This window comes from Chiloscyllium plagiosum, chromosome 38 (genome assembly GCF_004010195.1).
Source record: "Chiloscyllium plagiosum isolate BGI_BamShark_2017 chromosome 38, ASM401019v2, whole genome shotgun sequence".
NCBI lineage: Eukaryota > Metazoa > Chordata > Chondrichthyes > Orectolobiformes > Hemiscylliidae > Chiloscyllium > Chiloscyllium plagiosum.
In genome coordinates this window covers 13,491,586-13,513,728 of record NC_057747.1, presented here as the reverse complement: position 1 = coordinate 13,513,728, position 22,143 = coordinate 13,491,586, and the positions used below count along the sequence as shown (strand labels likewise).

General features: G+C 42.1%; 1 long non-coding RNA gene across 2 annotated transcripts in view; it reads left to right on the top strand.

Moving 5' to 3' along the window:
- LOC122541843 overlaps window positions 1-22,143 on the top strand; it is a 190,746-nt gene that overhangs the window by 21,838 nt on the left and 146,765 nt on the right. The window contains exons 1-2 of one of the 2 annotated variants that reach the window (XR_006309688.1): window positions 1,642-1,787; window positions 3,028-3,149. This is a non-coding gene — a long non-coding RNA (uncharacterized LOC122541843). Of the gene's footprint in view, window positions 1-1,641; window positions 1,788-3,027; window positions 3,150-22,143 lie in introns of those variants that run through there. The other variant, XR_006309689.1, reaches the window with a different exon arrangement.

The following is a 22,143-nucleotide window of genomic DNA, read 5'->3' as shown; positions in this document are numbered from 1 at the left end:
AGCTGGTCGTGTCGTTTCGTGGCTAGTTGGTGTTCATGGATACGGATCGTTAGCTGTCTTCCTGTTTGTCCTATGTAGTGTTTTGTGCAGTCCTTGCATGGGATTTTGTACTCTACAATGTTGTTCTGACAGATGTTGAGGTCAGGAGGAAACAGTTTTCAGGTGTTTATCTGCAGCTTTTCTCTCTGCCCTGCCAAATATCTCTGTCAAATCCAACACTGTGGCTGGGGACAGCAGTGGGAGAGTGAGAAGGGAATGTGAGGATTGAGGGGCAATGGAAAGAATAGAAAAGCATTGCAGAGAATGATGACAGGGAATTGTGGGAGTGGCTCGCTGGGGGAATCAGAGTCTTGGGGCTTTGGGGCATTGAGGGGATTGGGACAATAAAGAGACAGGTATAGTGGATAGGAGACATGGGGAATCAGAACAATGGGGAATAAGGACATCCCTGGAGAGGGGTGTTACACAAGGGAAGCACTGCAGCTTATTGGCACAGCCCAGGAATCTTCATTTCCACTGGGACAGAGCAAGAGACAGAGACAGAGAGAGAGAGACAGAGGGAGAGAGAGACAAACAAACAGCTAACAGAGAGAGAGACTGGGGGAGAGGTAGAAAGATGCAGAAAGACAGAGAGAAATATGTAGTGGGATGAAAGACATAGCCATCCCTAGAAAGATTGAGATAGGGGTATGGAGAGAAGAGAAAGACAGAGAAATACCGAGAATAGAAAGGTGGAGATAAAGTACAGGAAATATTGGATTTTACTATGAGAAGAAGGCAAAGAATTTAAATAAGCAGCAGAAAGAGAACTATAACAGAGCAGGCAGGAGGAATGGATGGGTTGAAAATGTAAATAGTCATGGACACACAATTAGCCAAAACATTGATTAATCAGAGTTCACCATATTCATCTTAAAACTTTCTGAATTAGACAGACTTCTGCAAGCAGCACTTTGATATACAGTATGGGAGTTTAGGATAAATGGTCACTGTCTTTATATCATTTAACACGATACAATGAGAAGTTATTACAAAAAAACACTTCGACATTTGAAGTCTTGGGTTTTTTGACAGACAGAGTGATGTTTCTGGACTGTGAAGAGTTAACCATCCTGGATGCGGAGGTGGCTCTGGTGAGCCTTCAGGAACACTGCAGCATTTGCTGATCTAATGCAGATAAAATGCGGATCTACGCTGGCCAGCTCTGCAGAGGGAGGCTGTACAGAGACAGCAATCAGCTCTGCACAGCCCAATCCACTAGCAGCTCCAACACTCCCCCCCCCACCCCCACCAAGACCTTGCTCTTTCTCCCTCTTTCACTGTCTCCCTCACTCCTCATTATCAATACCCTCTCTCTTTGACCACATCTTTCACACTTACTTTGTCTCTCTTCCTCACTCACGTTCTATTTCTCCCTCTGACCCTTACTCACTCCATTCTCCCTTTCCACCTCTCCCTACCGTTCCACTTGCTAATTCTGTCTTCCTCACACCATCTGTCTCTCTCCTCTCACCATCTTCTTCCACCCTCTCTCTCCTTTCTATCTTCCTCTCTGGCCTCATTCATTCTCTCTCTCTCATTCATTTTTTTACCCTCTCCTTCCACTTTACACAAATCTGACTTTTTCAAGGTCTGCTACAGTTTGCTACCCTTCCACACATTAACTTCATCATATTCAGGTTTATGATAGCATTGTGAATTAAACAAAGGGAAAGCTCACAGCTCAGCTGATATTCAACATCCATGGAAATGGGCTTAACCTTTTCAGATTTAAGATTTATATAGTGGTGAGTGTCAACTTGCCAAGTATTTTATAGATCTGCAGTATAATCAATCCTTGCTTCTTGACAATGTGTCTGTCTGCAAGACTGTGTACGTGTGTGAGTGAGTGACTGTATGTCTGGTCATATCCAGATAACACACAAAAATCCAGGATGCATTCAACACTTGATCCCAAATTAAAGAAATACCAGTCAAAGTTTAGAAAGTCAGTTTTGGTATATTTTTATTTGCAAATCGCTGCTAAGATTTAATTATTACTGAACTAGTGCAGTAATCTTCAATGAAAGCTATGCACTTGTCACTTTATTTAACTATCCAATTCTATTTAAAGCTATTGACAACATATAGCAGTGTTCTGCTTTGGTGTTGGTTTTTCCATTTTAAAGTTTCCCCGGAACATTGTGATTCGTGTGAATGAATGATTAATTTGTTGTCACCTGCATTTTGCAGCAAAAAACACAGCAAACTACAGTGAAAAGCTTCAACAGTTGCCTTGGTCCAGTGCCCACTTGTCATCTACCTGCCCAAGCAGGAAGAGTATGCTCAGGTCTCAGTGCAACTCTCCAGGTGGGCAACAGGTCAGTGAGAGCAACTTGGAGTCACAGGCTGCTTCTGTGATATCCCCTCCCAGAATGTTGGCAGACAGGCTCTGAGGCAGCCTGGTTCCTGCCCCATTGCTCCACATTGCCATTTGCCCAAGATTGGGAACTTACTGTGGAAGGTGTGATCCCAGCTGCATCCTGCCATTTGAGGTACCTCTGAAATGGTTCTGCCACTTTTGAGGGGGAGAGCTAGTGCGTTGGAGACAGGCTTTGTGGGTTGGAAGACAAACTGGAAAATTTGAGCATTCACCCTTGTGGCCACCTCTGTGTGTGCTACCCTCTCCTGTGTTTTTGTACAGAACATGAGCAAACAGGAAAGTCTCTCAAGCAGAACTTTATTTTGGTGGGGGGGCAGGGATTGAGATGGTAACCACGGAGGACTGTTCTCCCCCTGCACCCACCAAATATTTTTAAATTGTTGGCCATTAACCTTTTGCCAAAACAGAACTTTAATACTCTTGACTGGTTAGATGAATCACACTAATGTTGTAGATAAATAAAAAGTTTTTTTCTATCTGCATGCAATTATCTTCAGAGCCTGTTTTAAAACAGAGCTGTTGGGATGATCACAATATCAGTCTAAAGGTGCTTATCTATCCTGGCTGAGATGCTGCCTCACTGCTTTTCTCTCTTTCATTTTTAGAGATTCTACTGTCAGAAAAATTTGCTTCGTATGTCTACAGGGATTCAGAATTAACACGACATTTGGACAATTTCGACTGAGAAGGAAGTCTGCAGCTATGAATTACTCTACTGGATCTGCAGGTACTTTATGTTCAAACCCATTAACATTCTACTGCAAAAAAATGACTATTTATCTGACTCTGACGTAAGCATTATGTTCTGAATATTTATATCAATACTTCGCAGTGTTTCAAAGAAAATGAAGTCATCTCTGCAAGGACCAATTCCTTTTTATATAAAATTCGCTAGAATCCTTGGGAGTAAATCTTGATTTTTCAGTTTAAGCTGACCTAATGATATCCCTTGATTTTAGGAGCATATTGTTTGGGGCTGTACTGGAGCAGTCAGAAAGCCAAGCTCTCTGTTGTGTTGGACTGAATATTGCCAGCTTCAATTTGCCAAGGTCATTGAGAACAGAGACAAGTCAGGTTGTGTAGTGAACCATTTTGAAATTTAAAATAAAAGAAAGCCTCCATATATTAACTGTTGATAGAACAAAAAGGCTGATTCAGATTTACCTTACCCAAGTTCAAATCATTAAAATTCAAACCTGTGCTAACCTTTAAACAACTTGAGGCCATACACACAGAGGGGAGCCTCATTGCTTGGGTTGTTTGTGAGGCTCTATACATTTTGTTGCTATGTTTTAATGGAACCCTGAAGGTCGTGCCTGTTGGGGTCATCCGAATACTATTGTCTGGTGTTGTACCTGCGCCTCACACTGTCCTGCAATGTCAGCTCGTTTTTAATTGCTTAGCACAGATTTCTTTAATAATATCTTCCAAAACAGTGACCACTACTGCCTAAAAGGACAAGGGCAGTGGGTGCCTGGGAATGCCACCTTTCCCTTTATATTCCTCCTCAAGTCACACATCAGCTGAAATATAGACACATGTAGTCAAAATCCTGGCATTCCATACCTAACAGCACTGTGGGAATGCCTAATGCTCTTATAGGAATTAAGGTATATGGGGAGAGTGTGGGTAAGTGGCATTGAAATCAGCCATGATTGAATGGCGGAGTGGATTTGATGGGCCGAATGGCCTTACTTCCACTACTATGTCTTATGGTCTTATGCTTAAATTGCAGAGAATGTAGTGATTAAAGAAGGCAGTTCACCACCACCATCTCCAGTGCACGGAGGGATGGGCAATAAATGGTGGCCTTGCCAGTGACACCCACATCCCCTGTCCAAATAAATAAAAGATTAGTTTGGAATGTAGCGGGTGTGTTGTTCAGGATGTGCGGCGAACCAACATTTCTTAAAGGGTTACTGCTCACAATTAAAGCAGGGCTGCACATTGTTGAATGTGAAACTCACAAGGACTATGCCAGAAATGTGTGAGTGTACAGTAAATAGCAGGATAGGACTGGCAAGCTGGGTCGCCTTTGTCTTGAAAAGAGAAGGCTGAGCAATCGAGGTATTCAAAACGTTGGAATGTTTTGTTAGAATGGATGCACTTAGAATGTTTTCTCCTGTGGGAAAGAACATAACAAGAAGTCATTAATATCAGATAGCCATCAAGAAATCCAACAGAGAATTTAGGATAAACTTCTTCAATTAAAGAGAACTCACCAAGGCTCCTTAGACAGCACCTTCCAAACCCAAGACCTCCATCTAGAAGGACAAGGACAGCAGATACATGGGAACACCATCCCCTGCAAGATCCCCTCTCAGCCACTCATCATCCTGACTTAGAAATATACTGCCTTTCCTTCAGTGTTGCTGGGTCAAAATCTTAGAACTCCCTCCCCAATGGCTTTGTGGCTGTATCTATAACAGAAAGATTACAGCAGCTCAAGAAGGCAGCTCATCATCAATTTCCCAATGGCAATTCAGGGTTGACAATAAATACTGGGCCAGCCAGTGATGTCAACAACCCATTACTGAACTAACGTAAAAGTGATGTTTCCATAATGATTGGTTTCTTGGTTGAGGCTAGACTCTGTCACAGCTTCTCTGTGACAAGGCACAAGACCATCAATACCCTCTTTCACCACCTCACACCACCTCAACCCCCCTCGCCCCCCCCACCTCAGCCTACAACATAACCCCATTAGAAGCACCAACCACATTGACTGCTAAGAGCCATCGCCCTGCACACTGCTGCTCTGTCGGTGGAGGCAATAAACCTCTCACTTCAGAAAATCCAGCAATTTGGTTCCATGTCTTGCTCCCTCACTGTCTCCTACCTACCTCTCTCATTGGGAGTGTTAAGGTTCCAGAGCAGTGAAGCCTCTGACTGATCCTACAGTGTCACGAGCCTGTCTGCTATCCTTAACCCAAAAGCAAACTTAGAAGCTGCAAATTAGGAGACTTCTGAGCCAGTCTCAAAGTTGGCAAATTTAGAGACTTCCAATTGGCTGTTACGTCTGAAAGCCCAGGAGTACACCCAATCCGTTATTTCTAATCAATTTGTTTGAATGCTTCTACTTGCAAACTAATTGGTATAATCTTCCTATATTCAACGAATCTGCAAATAATTAACAGTAAGCAAAGAACTGAAAGGAAGCTAACTCGTAGTTAAGAAGGTCTCTAGACTGTGATGACAGGATACAGGGATATAGCATTTCTGTTCTTGTATATAGAGTCATACTGCATTGGAAACAGACCCTTCCGACCAACCATAATACCAAACGAAACTAATCCCACCTGCCTGCACTTGGCCCATATCCCACCAAATATTTCTTAAAAGAACTAAAAATGAATCAAAGTAAAAGTCTTATATCTTACTATTTGGTTCAGCTCCATTCCAGTCGATTAAGTGAACAATGTAAATATCAGTAGTTACATATTGTACAAATGGTCCTTGCTTATCATCTCAATGGAACCAAAAATTCATAGCAATTTCTATTCATGTGGAAGGGTCCCATCAAAAGCATGGAATATTCTTTGTAAATGGTAGCATTACAGAACTTATAACTTACGGGATACTTGAGGTAGAAGGTTGTGTTGCTTCTTACACTCAACCAATATTTAATAGCTGCTGTACCTGTCAAAGATGCCGGGGAAATAAAGAATGACTGCAGGGCGAGCAGTCTATGTGGTCCTATCTTCAAACAGCAATTTCTCTGCTCAGGGCTGCCCTTGCTTATAACTCTGATTCATATCCTGTTCTTCCCTTGAAGACAGAAGCATGGGATGTAAATTTTGAATAAGTCTTCAGATTGTTGTTTCATTGTGTACTAAATGGGAGTTGTAAAGGAAGGAAGCATTTTTTTTTATGGGTGTTGGTTGTTTTCAGTGTTAATTTTGATCTGGTCATATTATTTTCAGAAATTATTTTCAGTACAATATGTGGCAAAAAGCACACAGGCAAAAAAAGACCACCAGGAGTGTTATTGAATCAGCAATAGCAGAATCTGCTGACAACAGGAATCAGTAAATGCACTAAGAATTTAGAACATCCTTATTGTAATCTTAAAGACGATAAACAAGAGCAGGAATAAGCCATATCACACCTTGAATCTGCTCCACTATTCAAAAAGGTAAAAGCTGATTGTCTACCTCAACTTCACTTTCTTGTCTTTGAGAAATTTTTATTGATTCATAGGATATGGGCATCCCTGGCTGTGACAGCAACTATCACTTCTTCCTAATAGCTGTGGAAAAGGTGGTGGTTAGCTGCCTTCTTGAACTGCTGCACCCATTTGGTGGTAGACTCAGCATGCCATTAGGGAGGGAATTCCAGGAATTTGATCCAATGACACTGAAGGACCTGCAATATATTGGGAGGTGATGACCTAGTGGTATTATTGCTGGACGATTAATCCAGAGACCCAGGGAATGTTATGAGGACTCAAGTCGAGTCCTGCTGTGGCAGATGATGGAATTTGCATTCAATAAAAATCTGGAATTAAGAGTCTCATGATGAAAGTGAATCCATTGTCAATTGTTGGAAAAACACATCTGCCATCTTTACCTGGTCTGTCCTACGTGTGACTCCAGACCCACAGCAACGTGGTTGACTCTCAACTGCCCTCTGGGCAATTAGGGATTGGCAATTAATGTTGACACAGCCTCATCAATAATAAAGTAAAAAAATGTCCAAGTCAGGATGGTGAGTAGCTTGGAAGGGAACTTGCAGGTGGTGATGTTCCCAAGTACCTGCTGCCCTTGTCCTTTCAGATGGAAGTGGTCGTGGGTTTGGAAGGTGCTGTTTAAAGTCCCTTGGTGAATTCTGCAATCAGTCTTGTAGATAGTATACACTGTTGCAACTGAGTCTTGATGGTGGGGGCACGTGGATGTTTCTGGATGTGATGCCAATCAAGTGGGCTGCTTTGTCGTGAATAATGTCAAAATACTTGAGTGTAGTTGAAGCTGCATTCATCCAGGCAAGTGGGGAGCATTCTATCACACTCCTCACTTGTGCCTTGTCGATGATGGATAGGCTTTGGAAAGTCAAAAATTGAATTACTCACTGCAATATCCCTAGCCTCTGACCTGCTCTTATAGCTGCTGTAGTTTTATGACCAGTCAAGTTCAGTTTCTAGACAATAGTAAGCCCCAGGATATTAAGAGTGGGAGATTCAGGAAAAGGTAATGCCATTGAATGTCAAAGGACAGTGGTTGATTTCTCTATTTTCCAAAATGCTATTGTCTGGCACTTGTGCAGTGAGAATGTTATTTGTCACTTGCTAGCCCATACCTAGATATTATCCAGGTCTTGCTGCATTTGGACAAAGACTACCTTAGTATCTGAGGAGTCACAAACAATGCTCAATATTGTGCAATCAGCAGTGAACAACCCTATCCTATGAAGCAGCTAAAGATGGCTGGGCCTAGGACACTACACTGAGGAACTCCTGGAGAGATATTCTCGAGCTGACATGACTGATCTCCAACAACTACAACTATCTTCGTTTCTGCCAAATATTACTCCAATTAACAGAAAGATTTCCCCCCAATTCCTCCCCATTCTCCCTAGTTTTTCTCGGGCCCCTTGAGGCCACACTTGGTCAAATGCAGCTATGATGTCAAGGGCTGTCACTCTCACCTCACCTCTGGAATTCAGCCCTTGTCCATTTTTGAACCAAGGCTGTAATGAGGCCAGGAGCTGAGTAGCCCTCGCAGAGCTCATGACTGGGTGTCACTAAGCAGGTTATTACTGAGATGTGGCGAAAGTGAAGACTGCAGATGCTGGAGATTAGAAATGAAAAGTGTGGTGCTGGAAAAGCACAGCAGGTCAGGCAGCATCTGAAGAGCAGGAGAATTGACGTATCTGGGATAAGCCCTTCAGCATTACTGAAGTGTGCAACTTGACAGCACTGTTTGTGACACTTTTGTTCTTTGTTCTTGTCCTTTGTTCTTTCATCACTTTACTGATGATTGGAAGTAGGCTGATGGGGCAGTACTTGGCTGGGTCAGATTTGACCCGCATTTTGTGTATAGAATATCTCTGGGAAACTTTCTACATTGTTGGCTAGATGTTAGTAGCTGTACTGAAACAGCTTGGCTTATTGCACTGCTAATTGTGGAGCACATACCTTCTGTCTTATGTCTCAAATGTTGACAAGACTCATAGGCTTTACAGATCCAGTGCCTTCAGCAGTTTATTGATGTCATGTGAGGTGAATTGGCATCTGTAATGTTGCGGACACCTTCAGGTGGCCAAGATGGATCATCAACTCGGCACCTTCGATGGAAGATTGTTGCAAATGCTTCAGCCTTAGCTTTTGCACTGAGGTGCTGGGCTCTCCATCATTGAGGATGGGAATGCTTGTGGAGCCTCCTGCTCCAGGTGCTTTATTGTCCATGATGCTTCATGACTGAAAGTGGCAGAATTGCAGAGTTTCACACTGACCTGGTTGCCGAACTGATTAGCTGATGTGTAAATTCACCAGGATGACCTCTCATTATTAGGGAGGCCTCGTGCTGCTTCTGGCGGGACCTCCTGCACTCTTTGTTGAATCAGAGTGGTCCTCTGCCTTGATGGTAATGGTTGAGTGGGGGATAAGCTGGGCCATGAGGTTGCAGATTGCGCTGGAGTACAATTCTGCTTATGGCCTACAGTACCTCATGGATATCCAGTGTTGAGGAGTTAGATCTATTTGAGTTCTATCCCAGTTAATGCCACACAAATACAATGGTGGATATCCTCAATGTGAAGATGTCCAGTCATCTCCACAAGGACAACGTAGTGGTGACTCCTTCTGGTACTATGATGGACAGATGCATCTACGGCCAGCAGATGAGTGAGGATAAAGTCAAATATGTTTTTCCCTGTTGCTTGTTCCCTGTGACGTATATAAGGCATGATTCCGTGAGTGTGGCTATATCAGGCTTTGCTTGATTAGTCTGTGAGACAGCTCTCCTAGTTTTGTCATTAGACTATGCAGGACTATGCAGCAGTAACAGATCTATTAATGCTGATAAAATACATATTTTGTGGAAGCATTCCATCTTGCTCTCATCAGGACGAGTCACACAAGATGTGAATTTAAAGGGAAAACCTACATTTATACTGTATAACAACAGTATGCTGTTTAGTTGGCTCATGAATTCTCAGTTTGCTGGATAACCCTGAGTGTGGGCAGAATTATTCTGACCCTCAATTTCAGATTGTGAGTCATGTTTGCAGTGTGGCTTGCTAACATGTGCTGTAAGGGACAAGGGAAAAAAAAGACATGTATACGCACTGCACCTGTTTCAACTCAACAAAATAGGTAACAGCCACATGCCCTGACCAATCAGCATCAGCCCATCTTGTTTATAATTTAAAGAAAACTTGGCAGTTAACTGCCAATCATCATTAATTGGTGCATTTTCCATGGCAGCACCTCTATCAATCAGAGTCCACAAACATTTTTTTAAACATGTTGTTTTGGGGCCATCAGCAAAGAACTGGCATATAACACAGATTTCTGGCCACGAATTTCTATAAACAGTTTGAGGTGTCAAGCTCTGTTTACCTACACAAATTGTAAGAGCTGACAGCAATCCTTTTGTAATACCTTGCCAAAATTTGGACATTTATTTCATTGAAAGAAGCAATCTAATGGCAAACCTATTACTTTGAATTATGCACTTGTTGGCAACTGTACCACACTCTCAGGTCACTGCTGGTATTCATCAAAAAAAAGTTTTACTTTGCCCCTTCAATTTTCCACTTTCCTCTCCTCTCCTGAATGTATTGAATCATTGTGGGTACAACTCATGGGTACAGTTGTCTTCTAGAACTACATTCTACAAGTACATAGATCCACCTGCTTCACTAATCCCTCTCTCAATCCATCCACTGACTTTACTTTGTCCAATATTCAGTTCTGTATGAGAAAGTATTTTCTCCAATTAGGTGATGGGAAGAGTGAAGCATTGGACCCCTGACAAACTCTGTTCCCTTACCACTGATTACAACGTTTCCTTGACAACAGCATAATCCAGATTGTTCATGGACTTGGCATCCTACTTAACATTGAATTGAGCTTCTGACCACATGCACTTCCATCATGAAACCCCTTCTGACTGAACTCCAGTATCTGCCCTTCATCTAGGTTGTGCACATGAAGAACGCAAAGGAAATGTGAGCTTAGCTACAGGCCTCCCAGGAATGCAGTGATCTGGGATGTTCTGACTCCTTGATTTGATTTATTATTTTTGTCACATGATACAGTGAAAAGTACTGATTTGTTTGTTGACCAGACAAATCATACTTTACATAAGTACATCAGGGCAATAGAACAGAATGCAGAATACAGTATTGCAGCCACAGAGAAGGTGCAGATAATGATCAACTTTAATATGTGAGAGGTCCGTTCAGAAGTCTTCTAACAGAAAGGAAGAAGCTGTTCTTAAATCTGTTGGCATGCGGTTTCAAACATTTGTATCTTATGCCTGATGGAAGAAGTTGGAAGAGTGTATAACTGGTGTGGGAGATGCCATTGATTATGCTGCTGCTTCCCGGCAGTAACGGTAGTGTAGATTGAGTCAGTGGATGGAAGGCTTGATAGACAGGGCTTTTTTCACAACACTGTTAATTTCTTGCAGTCTTGGGTGAAGCAGTTGCCAGACCAAGCTGTGATGCACCAGATGCGATGCTTTCTATGGTACATGTTTAAAAATTGATGAGTGATTGTGGACATGCTGAATTTCTTTAGCCTTCTGAAGAAATAGAGACATCGTTGTGCTTTCTTGACCATAGCATTGATGTGGATGGATCATCACTCCTAGAAACTTGAAGATCTTGACCATCTCCACCTCAATACCATTAGAGAGGGGCATGGTCGTCCACTGCGCTTCCTGAAGTCAATGACCAGCTCTTTCATTTTGCTGACATTGAGGGAGAGATTGTTGTCATTACATCATTTGTCTATCTCTTACATCATTAGCTGTCTATCTCTTTCCCGTCTCATTTTTATTTGAGATCCCACCCACTACAGTGGTAAACTTGTAAATGGAGTTAGAGTTGGACCACACAGTCATGAGTGTGTAAGGAGTATAGTAAGGGACTGAGCACGCGGCCTTGTAGGGCACCAGTGTTGAGGATTGTTGTGGAGGATGGGTTGTTGCTTTTCCTTATTGATTGCAGTCAGTGGGTCAGGAAGTCGAGGATCCACTTGCGGGTGTAGGGGTGGGGGGGAGCAAAGTCCTCGATCTCAGAGTTTGGAGATGAGTTTGGTTGAAATTATGGTGGAGAAGGCAGAGCTAGAGTCAATAACTAGGAGTCTGACAAAGGTGTAGGGGCAAGGAGATGCCATGGACCTATTGCGACAGTAGACAAATTGTAGTGGATCAAGCCAACCTGGGAGGCTGGAGTTGATGTGTGCCATTACTAACCTCTCAAAGCATTGCTAATGCAGCATTGAACACTGAGAGTCCTGATCATGGTTCAGCAAAGATATCAACTTACTGGCATGTTCAATCCTGAGGTAAACATTGATAATAATGCAGGAATTGTCCTATTTCTTATCAGCCATCATGAGACAGATGCTTTAAGCAGTGTACATTCTACAGAATAGTAAAATAATGTGACAATAATTTAAAAGAATACATCTTTTTGATTAAAAGATGAAAAAATGCTGTAAACACTCATTAAGTCAGGTGATCAGTGTTAACTCTTTCCAGCATTTCATGTTTGTATTCCTGATTCCCGACTACCTGGTATTTTGTTTTTATTTTCTTTTAAAATATTAGATTAGATTACATTACAGTTTGGAAACAGGCCCTTCGGCCCAACAAGTCCACACCGACCCGCCGAAGCGCAACCCACCCATACCCCTACATTTACCCCTTACCTAACACTACGGGCAATTTAGCATGGCCAATTCACCTGACCTGCACATCTTTGGACTGTGGGAGGAAACCGGAGCACCCGGAGGAAACCCACGCAGACACGAGGAGAACGTGCAAACTCCACACAGTCAGTCGCCTGAGGCGGGAATTGAACCCGGGTCTCCAGCGCTGTGAAGCAGCATTTCTAACCACTGTGCCACCGTGCCGCCCACTGCCACCATGCCGCCCACGTAAATTCCAAAATTTGCTTTAAGAAAACGCAGCCGGTACAATTTTCTTCAAAGATTAAATTCACTTTGCAAAGTCCACATGTAGCTAATGCCGATTAGCTTATACTTAGAAACTGATTGGAATGTCCAGCCAGCATCATCTGTCTGAATGGTTTACACTTCTTCATTCTGCAAATAGATTGTATCAAATGGAAGAGATGCCCTCCGCATTCTGAAGACTATCCATTTCTGGCTCTTGTAGTGTTGTAAGTGTCCCCAATGTCTAAAAGATACATGGGAGATGGTATCAAATAGCAATTCAGTACAATTGTGTATCTTAGTTAATTGTGTGTCATGTCAACAAGATAAAATGGCATCAGATTTTTTTGTTATTGAGTTTTACTCTATCTTTTACTGTTCTGCAGAATTGCTTGTCTCTTAAAACTTCCCGATAGTCACTTCTTGCGAGAACTCCGCAGGTTATTTTCAGTGGAGAGTATTACAGATGCTGAACCTGAATTATTAATTTTAGAATGCTTCTTTTTTTGGCCCTTTACAAATGTTCTGTTGACAAAGTAATAATTGCCTGTGACTGTCAGATCCTGATAATGCAAAGCTGTTGATGAAATAAGACAACACCAATAATTTAAATTGATTATTAACAGAGCAACTTCAAAATTTAACGATACATTGTTTAAATTAATAGATCCTTTGACTTTAGTAACAGAATTAAGAGCTGATTGTGTTTTTTGACTTAATTTCTTAGTAAAAGTATAATCTAATGTTTTATGATTAGCTTCTTTTTACTTTCATGTATCAATCAACCTGTCCAATTGTTTCAGAACATTTGCACCCGATATTGATAATTCATTGAATATTAACTATTCTGAATGTTTTGTATAGATTGATCTGAGTCCATAGGATATGTTATGGACCAGGCCAGACCCCTCAAAATATTTCAAGAAAGTAGCCCAGACCCTAACTTTGCTAGTTGTTTTAAGCAGGTGTACAGTAGATAATCCAGGAGAGATGCAGCTGGTCCACCACTTAGTTTTAAGGAAAACAGAATTTATTTACAAGGTTTCCAAATGAAACACAAACAAAAGAGAACAGAATACAGAATACCTTAACCTCTCTGAAAACCCAACAGATTAAACCAACTTAATGATGCTGTTCCCAATACTTCCAACACCCCTTGGCACAAAAGGTAAAATCAAACCCAGGGTCTTACAGGAGAGATGTCAGACAGAGAGGACCAGCCTGGACCTGCTTACTTGGGTCCAGCAGCTTTTCAACTCTACTGTGCTAAAACCAAACCAAACCAGAGAAAAGTTGAGTTGGGAGAACTGGCCACTGCTATTTCCTTGTACAAGCAGATTTATTTAAAACTTAAAAGCCTTTTGTCTGAGGCAGTATCTGTTAGCTATAATCAAATTGGCCCTAAATCCCTTCAACTTAGACTTTTCAGAGTCTATGTCTTTTACAACGTCTCTGAAAAAAATCAGGGAGGAAGTAACCTTGTTAAAGGAGCAGCTTTGTCACAGATGTAATAGCATGTGTGGTGAGATTACACCAGTCAGTATCCCTCATGACGAGTGATCTCATCAGTAGTGTATCTCACTAGCAGTGATCACACCCTCAGTGACTCTCACAATGAGAGATCAGATCACTCAGTGTCCCTCATGATGAGTAATCTCACCAGGTAGTGTCCCTCATTATCAGCAATCACACCAGTCAGTGGCTCTCACAATGAGAGATCACACCACTCAGTGTCCCTCATGATGAGGGTTCTCACCAGTTATGATGAGAAATCTCAGCAATCAGTTTCCCTCAGAGTAAGAATTCTAAACAGTCAGTGTCCCTCACAATGAGAGATTACACTCCTCAGAATTCCTGACAATGACAAATCTCACCAGTTAGTGTTCCTCACTGTGTCAGATCACAACACAATGGCGCAAATCATATCCAACTTCAGAATCTTTCACACGAGGAAACAGAAAACACTGGGAATAGTCAGCAGGCTTGACAGTATTGTTGATTTAGTTCTGCTGAAGCATTGTAGACCTGAAACCTAACTGCCTATCACTCTCCACAGATGCTGCTGAATGTTTCCCTCATTTTCTCCTTCCCTCTCCATTCCTAACATCCCCCAATGTCTTCCTCCTTAGGATCTTTCAACTTGGCTGTGGACAGACTTTCACAGGCAGCCTCAGAAATAACCTTTGTTTCTGCCAAACCTTCCAAATTCACATCCCCTGAACCAATTGATTGTGTTTTGTAGAAAGGGAATCTTTTGTTCAGTTATAAGACAAACAGATGAGAGACGGTTGAGAAGCATTGTTAGAATTTTGTGCTCACAGTCAGGTTCAATAAATTTGGTTATCTGTGAGAAGGAAGGTCATTTGGAGGTGGATGTTAGACTCCAGTAATCCTGTCTGTTTTATTCAGTTTTGCACAGGGAGGCTCAGTGGGGTTCTGCTTGAATTTTGTGATGACATTTTCTCATCAATTTGACCTTAATGTCACAACCAATTTTTTTTATGGCCTCTCCAAAGGTATAGTGGGTTACAGTGCAAAATTTAACCTTTTTTTTAGGTTAAAATATAGATAATTGGTTCAAAAACTAAGGCAAAACATGTTACTGGAAAATAAGAATCTGAGTAGAAAAGAGATGAGGGAAAGTCTTACCTGTAAGTCCTTAAAAATTGTTATACAACTCAACCAGGTCTTCATAAAAGCCAACTAAACACTCAGGTTTATCTTTAGAGAGATGGAGTCCAGAACTAGAGGGCATAGGTTTAGGGTGAGAGGGGCCTAAGAGGAAACTTATTCACTCAGAGGGTGGTGCGTGTATGGAATGAGCTGCCAGAGGAAGTGGTGGAGGCTGGTACAATTACAACATTTAAAAGGCATCTGTATGGGTATATGAATAGGAAGAGTTTAGAAGGATATGGGCAAATGAGACTAGATAAGGTTAGAATATCTGGTCGGCATGGATGAGTAGGACTGAAGGGTTTGTTTCCGTGCTGTACATCTCCATGACTCTATGACTCTATATACAGCTGAAGAGTGGAGAAGGTGTGGTAACCCTGCATCAAATCTTGATTCCAGCACCCTTTCAGTCCTGTGTCCAGTTCTTGTTACTATAATAGCTAAAAATTATGAGACACTGGGAAGGGTGCAAAGCAGATTAGTAAGGAAGCGAACAGAATTGCCAGATTAAACCCATCAGAGAAGGATGAACAAGTTGGGACCTCACTTCTTCCTCCTGGCAAGACAAGGAGGCTAACACCTTTAGAATTGTGGAAGGTGTTGATAGAGCTGTGAGAACATGTTTACATGTGTGGGAAAGAAACAAACAAGGGGCCATCAATATTAAATGATCATCACAGAATCAGAAACTGGAATTCAAAAACTTTTTTAGTCAGAGAGCATTGGCAATGTGGGACTTGCTAGCACTATTTGAGGTAAAGCCTGCAATTTTATTTTTTACTTTTGGTCAGTGGACCAAAAATATGAAAGCATTGGTTTAGTTGAAGGAGGTTGTGCAATGAGCTGGCTAAAAAAACAACATTCTTACTGGAGCGCATTGTGAGTTTTATAGAATGTTGTATTTTGTGGTGAATCTGTAGAGTTGTTTAGTACAGAGGCTGGAGAGGCTGGGTTGTTAAGTCTATTCGAAGTTGAGAGAGATTTTTAATCAGTAAGGGTTATGGAGAAAAGGCAGGAAAGTGGAGGTGAGGAGTATGATGTCAGTCATGATCTTATTCAATAGGCTGAATGGCCACTTGTGATCCTATATCTATGGCCTTATGGAAATGAGTACCTGTCCATCAAACTTGCTCTACTAGACCATGATAAGTGGACAGTGATTAAACACTGCTGCCCTCTGCCTCACTCCCTCCAGCCTCGTTCAGGCCATCTCCTGCATCCTACCCACCTCTTTTTTAATGGGTAGAAAGGAGGCTATTTACTCTGAGGATAATTACAGAATTTGCCGTATGTTAACGGAAAGCAATACTTATAAAGTATACACTTCCTCACAGTAATACATCTGACTCCATTCAAGTGCATGTTGTTTCCTTCTCCTGTGATCTCTGACATTATTCTAATGGGCGATGTGACTCTGAACCTTCCAGACACTAACTCTTTTGGACCCTTACACAACAAGAAAATATATCTGATCTCCCAAAGAAAGCAAAACTCCAGAGAGAGAAAAACATATTGTGGAAAATTCCTCTGTGAATACTGTTAGTAACTGAACACCATGAATGGAACTTCCGAGATACTTTGATTGCAAAGCATAAAGATTAAATGTACCATTATGGTACAATGTGGGCGGCACAGTGGGTGGGCGGCACGGTGGCACAGTGGTTAGCACTGCTGCCTCGCAGCGCCAGAGACCCGGGTTCAATTCCCGCCTCAGGCGACTGACTGTGTGGAGTTTGCACGTTCTCCCCGTGTCTGCGTGGGTTTCCTCCGGGTGCTCCGGTTTCCTCCCACAATCCAAAAGATGTGCAGGTCAGGTGAATTGGCCATGCTAAATTGCCCGTAGTGTTAGGTTAGGGGTAAATGTAGGGGTAGGGGTATGGGTGGGTTGCGCTTCGGCGGGTCGGTGTGGACTTATTGGGCCGAAGGGCCTGTTTCCACACTGTAAGTAATCTAATCTAATTATTAGTAAGAGGATTTCTCATCAATCCTGCCTTTCCTGTTTTGGGTTAATTGTTGTTTTGCTACATCCTTTTGATTAATTCATGGTAAAAAATGGATCTCAGCTTTAATTTTCTCTGAAGTTTGAGGATCAATGTAACGGTTTTACAATGAGTGCAAGTTCTTCTACAGTATTGCAGCAGGCAATGTAAATCTATTCGCAGCCTTTGCTACTGTTTTGCAGAATCAACCATTCATCTCCTGGGAGCCTTCTTTTTGCTGCAGTTACCAATGAAGGGTTTTTTTTTCTCCACTAATCCCTGCACCAGTGATGGAAGGTTTTTCAAAACTATCTCAACATTAGCTTTTTGCAAAGCCTTTAACACAGTGAAAGCCAATGGTGTTTCTCTGTAGTGATTATTAAACACAATTTGATATCGAGTGACAAGAAAGAGATATTAGGAGAGGTGACTGAATCATAGAAATCCCAATATGGCAGCAGGCCATTTGGCCCATCGAGTACACACTGACCCTCTAAAGCGCATCCCACCCATGGCTGATGCAACCTAGCCTGCACATCCCTGGACACTATGGGAAATTTAGCATGGTGATTCCACTTCACCTGCATACCTTTGAACTGTGGGAGGAAACTGGAGCATGGTGGAACCGGTGGAAACCCATGCAGATGTAAGGAGTTGGCGCAAACTCCACACAGATAGTCCTGACTATTTCAATGCTGTCACAATGCTGTCTATTTTACAGCAGGGAGTTCAGCCCAACTATCCCAGGCTAGTGTTCGCAGTCTTTGGATCTCCTCTCTTTTCTCCTCATCTAATTCTTAACGCTCTATTCCTTTCTCACTCATGCATTTATTTAGCCTCCTCTGAAATATATCTATTTGATGCCAGCAATTGCCTGTGGTAGTGCGTTTCAGCTTGTTATCATTCTCTGCATAAAGAAATAGTATTTCAATTCAAAACGCTGACACGATTCTAATTTGATGATGCCAGAAACAGATTTCGAACAATGCCTAGTCTGTATACTGTCTTTAGCATTACTGCTGTACAGAATGCTTCCAATTACACTATTCATTAGGCTTGGATCAGTGACAGATTGAACTTTGGAAAAAATTAATTGGCTGTAGTTCCCTTCCTTACCTGAAATAGCCCACAGGGCTTTACAAGCTGGTAAAGCTGCCAACAGATGGAATACTCCAAGGAAAATCAATATTGGAGGCTATAATTTAACTCCTCACTTTGCTGCAGTTGTGCAGACCTGCTCATGGACGAAAGAATGAACAATAAACTCAAGTTCCTCCCCTTGACCTCACTCACTCGATCAGTATGATTAATGATGTACATCAAAATGACCTGGATTCTGACTCACACCAAGTCCTGTTCATCCATTCCCTCCCCTGTGCCCACTGACCGATACTGGCTCCTGGTCCTGCCACAGCTCAGGTTTAAGATTCTTATCCTAGTTTACAAATCCATGCATCCCTCCCAATATTCTCCAAGCCTAGAGGATCTTTAGTGTGGCTCCATTTATGTCCACTTGACCAGTTGTAATTTTGATTGTTCCATGATTAACGTACCTTCAGCCCTGCTTTTCCCCTCTAAGCTGGGGAAGGAAATTTGCCATCCTTACCTGGTGTGGTCTATAATTGACTCTAGACTGACAACAAATGCTTAACTGAAATGGCCTGACAAGCCATGCAGTTCAAGGGCTATTAGGAATTGATGTCAAGTGCTAGCAATGCCCACAACTTGTAAATGAATTAAAGAAAGAATCAATATCCTGGGAATGACATTCACTGCAGTCATGTCAAAGAGCCATACAGCGCAGAAACAGACCTTTCAGTCCAACTTGTCTGCGCTGACCAGATACCCCAATCTGACCTAGCTCCCCCCGGATCTCATGTAATCTGACCTTCCTAACCAGTTCACCACATTCAACCTTGTTGAACGTTCTTTTGAAGTCCATATAGGCAACATTTACCACTCTGCCTTCATCAATCTTCTTTGTCACCTCTTCAAAAAATTCAATCAAGCTAGCGAGACAATTTCCCACACACAAAACCATGTTGACTATCCCTAACCAATTCTTGCCTTTCAAAATAGATGTTGATCCTGACCGTCAGAATCCCCTCCAACAACTTACCCAGTGGTCTATAGTTCCCTGGCTTCTCCTTACCGCATTCCTTAAATAATGGTACCATCACGGACCACCAACAGTCTTCTGGCACCTCACTTGTCTCTGTTGGTGATACAAATATCTCAGCAAGGGGCCCAGCAATCTCTTCCCTAGATTTCCACAAAGTTATGGGAAATGCCTGATTGGGTCCCAAGAATTTATCACCTTTAAGACGTCCAGCACCTCCTCTTCTGTAACAGAATTGGGAATTAGAATTAGAATTAGGTTTATTGTCATGAATACTCAAGTTACAAAAGAATAGGAGTATGGTGAAAAATGCACAATGTTGCCAGCACATAGCACCATCTCAGGTACAAAGTACCTAAGTACAATTTTTAGGTACAAAAAATAGAGAAAATAAATAAAAGAATTGCATTATTCTTTTATGAACTCTTTTCAAGATATCAATATTTATTTCCCCCCAGTTCCCTAGATTCCATGTCCTTTCCACAGTAAATACTTACGCAAAATATTCATTTAGTATCTCACCCATCTCCTGTGATTCCACACATAGATGGCCACATTGATCTTTAAAGGGCCTGTTCTCTCCCTAGTTATTTTTTTGTCCTTAATTATACTTATAGGATCTCTTTGGATTCTCCTCAACTGTATTTGTCAAAGCTATCTCATGTCCCTTTTTGCCTCCTGATTTCCCTCTTAAGTATGCTCCTAATGACCTTATACTCCTCCAGGGATTCACTCGATACCTTGAATTTGAATTTGAACCTGATATGTGAATTTGTAGCATTAGCTGCCAATCAAGTGGAAAACCATATGAATAAGCTTCATGAAGCAGTGGTTTGAGTCTAAAGTCTAATTTATGGAAACCTGAAGACATTGGACTATAACTTAATATATTGTTGACCTGTATCCTTCCCTCTCATGTAATTATACCATTTCATAACCACACCTAGGGTATTGACTAGGACCATGCCATATGGTAAAATATCATATACTCTCACAGCCTCTTGCCTAACAACGTTTCTCCTGAATTCCCGAATGGACTTATTAACAATATTTATGGATTCTAGTTTGGATTTCCCCAGAAGTGGAAACATTTTTCAACATCTGTCTTACTGAACCTTTTTGTAAGGTTAAAACCATCTGTCAGGTCATTTCTTGGCCTTCTGTTTTGCAGGGAAAAGAGCCCCAGCCTGTTCAATCTTTCCTGATAGTTATTAGCTCAGTTTGTACTCTTCAGTGCCTCTGTATGTTTAGAGTTGACTGCAGTCAAAAGAATATTTGACTTCATTCCTGCAGATACTGGACTCTGTCACTGACATTCAGACAACCCAAATCTGAATGTGCAGTACCACAAGCTAAGCAGAAGAAGCCTCTCCAGTGGGAAGATTATTATTCAGCTGTCATTGGAACAGATGGTCAGGACAACAAGCTCCTTGAATTGACTGACAAGGAGCGGTTTAGAGGACAGTGAATCTAGAGGTCACCAGTGAAACAGTTACCATGAATATCCTTAAAATTGTAAACAGAGACTCAAGAAAAATATGTGCACTGCTTACCACTGTTGGTGCCAGTTGTCCAGGTTATATTTACAAAATGCCACTATGAGGTTGTAGGATGGCTGAAGTTAGGTTAATGTTTACACGTAAGTGTCAGAATAAGGGTGGGAATATTTGCAATTGTCTCGACTTGCATAGGACAGCGCTGCTGTTTGCAAACATTGTGAGGGAGGCAGGTCCTTGTGAAACACTCCTCGTGTTCTGGGTTATGGACACCTGATGTTGCCTGAAAATAGAACGATGGATGCACGTTGATGTGTTCATTTAGTGTCTCACTTCTTCACTTTTTACTATTGCCTTCCACGCTTTAGAAATGAGGGATTACTTTAGAAGTGTAGACACAAACGATTTGTAGACCTATGTCAAAAGCCAATGTATGCAGCAGGATCCCACAAACAGTAAACAAATGAGTAATCAGTCCACAATGGTCACTAATCTCATTTCGACTGGTGACTTCACCCACTGCCTCCAAGCTCATAGTTCCCCAACCCTGCACAGCCCATTTCACCTCCTTCTCAAATCCGCTAACAGGACCGCCCTGACCTATTGGTTCTGCCTGCTCCTGCCCAAGAGAACGCATCCCTTGACTCTATTTTTTCTCCTTTTGTCCAGTCACTTCCTACTTACATTTGCAATTCCTGACGGCTTTATGCCACTTTCAGAATTTCCAGTTTGCGGACACTCGCCGCCTCCTCTGTAACATGAATTTGCAATCCCTTTACACATCCATCTCCTATCACAATGGTCTCAGGGCTTTCTGCTTATTCCTGGACAAGAGACCTGAACTGTCCCCACCCACCACCACCTTCCTTTGCCTGGCCAAACACGTCGTCACTCTGAATAACTCCTCCCACTTTTTTCAGGTCCAAGGAGTTGCCATGGGTACCCACATGGGCCCCAGTTATGCCTGTCACATTGTAGGGCACGCAGAATGCCTGATGGTGGAATGCTAGATAACATAATTCAGCCTTGCGATCTCGTTCAGATAATCCAAAATTCGGATAATCCAATGCCGGATAATTGAGGTTCCTCTGTATACATCCTCACACTGGCGATACAAAGGGCAGACTGGGTGACCACTTTGCAAAACACCCACATTCTGTCCACAAAGAATGACCCTGAGCTTCCAGTTGCCTGCTATTTCAATACACTATTCTGTTCCCTCTTGCCCACGTCTCTGTCTCAGGCTTGCTGGTGGTGCTCCAGCGAAGCTTTGAGCAAACTGGAAGAACACCACCACATTTTCCACTTGGGCACCCTGCCACCTTCTG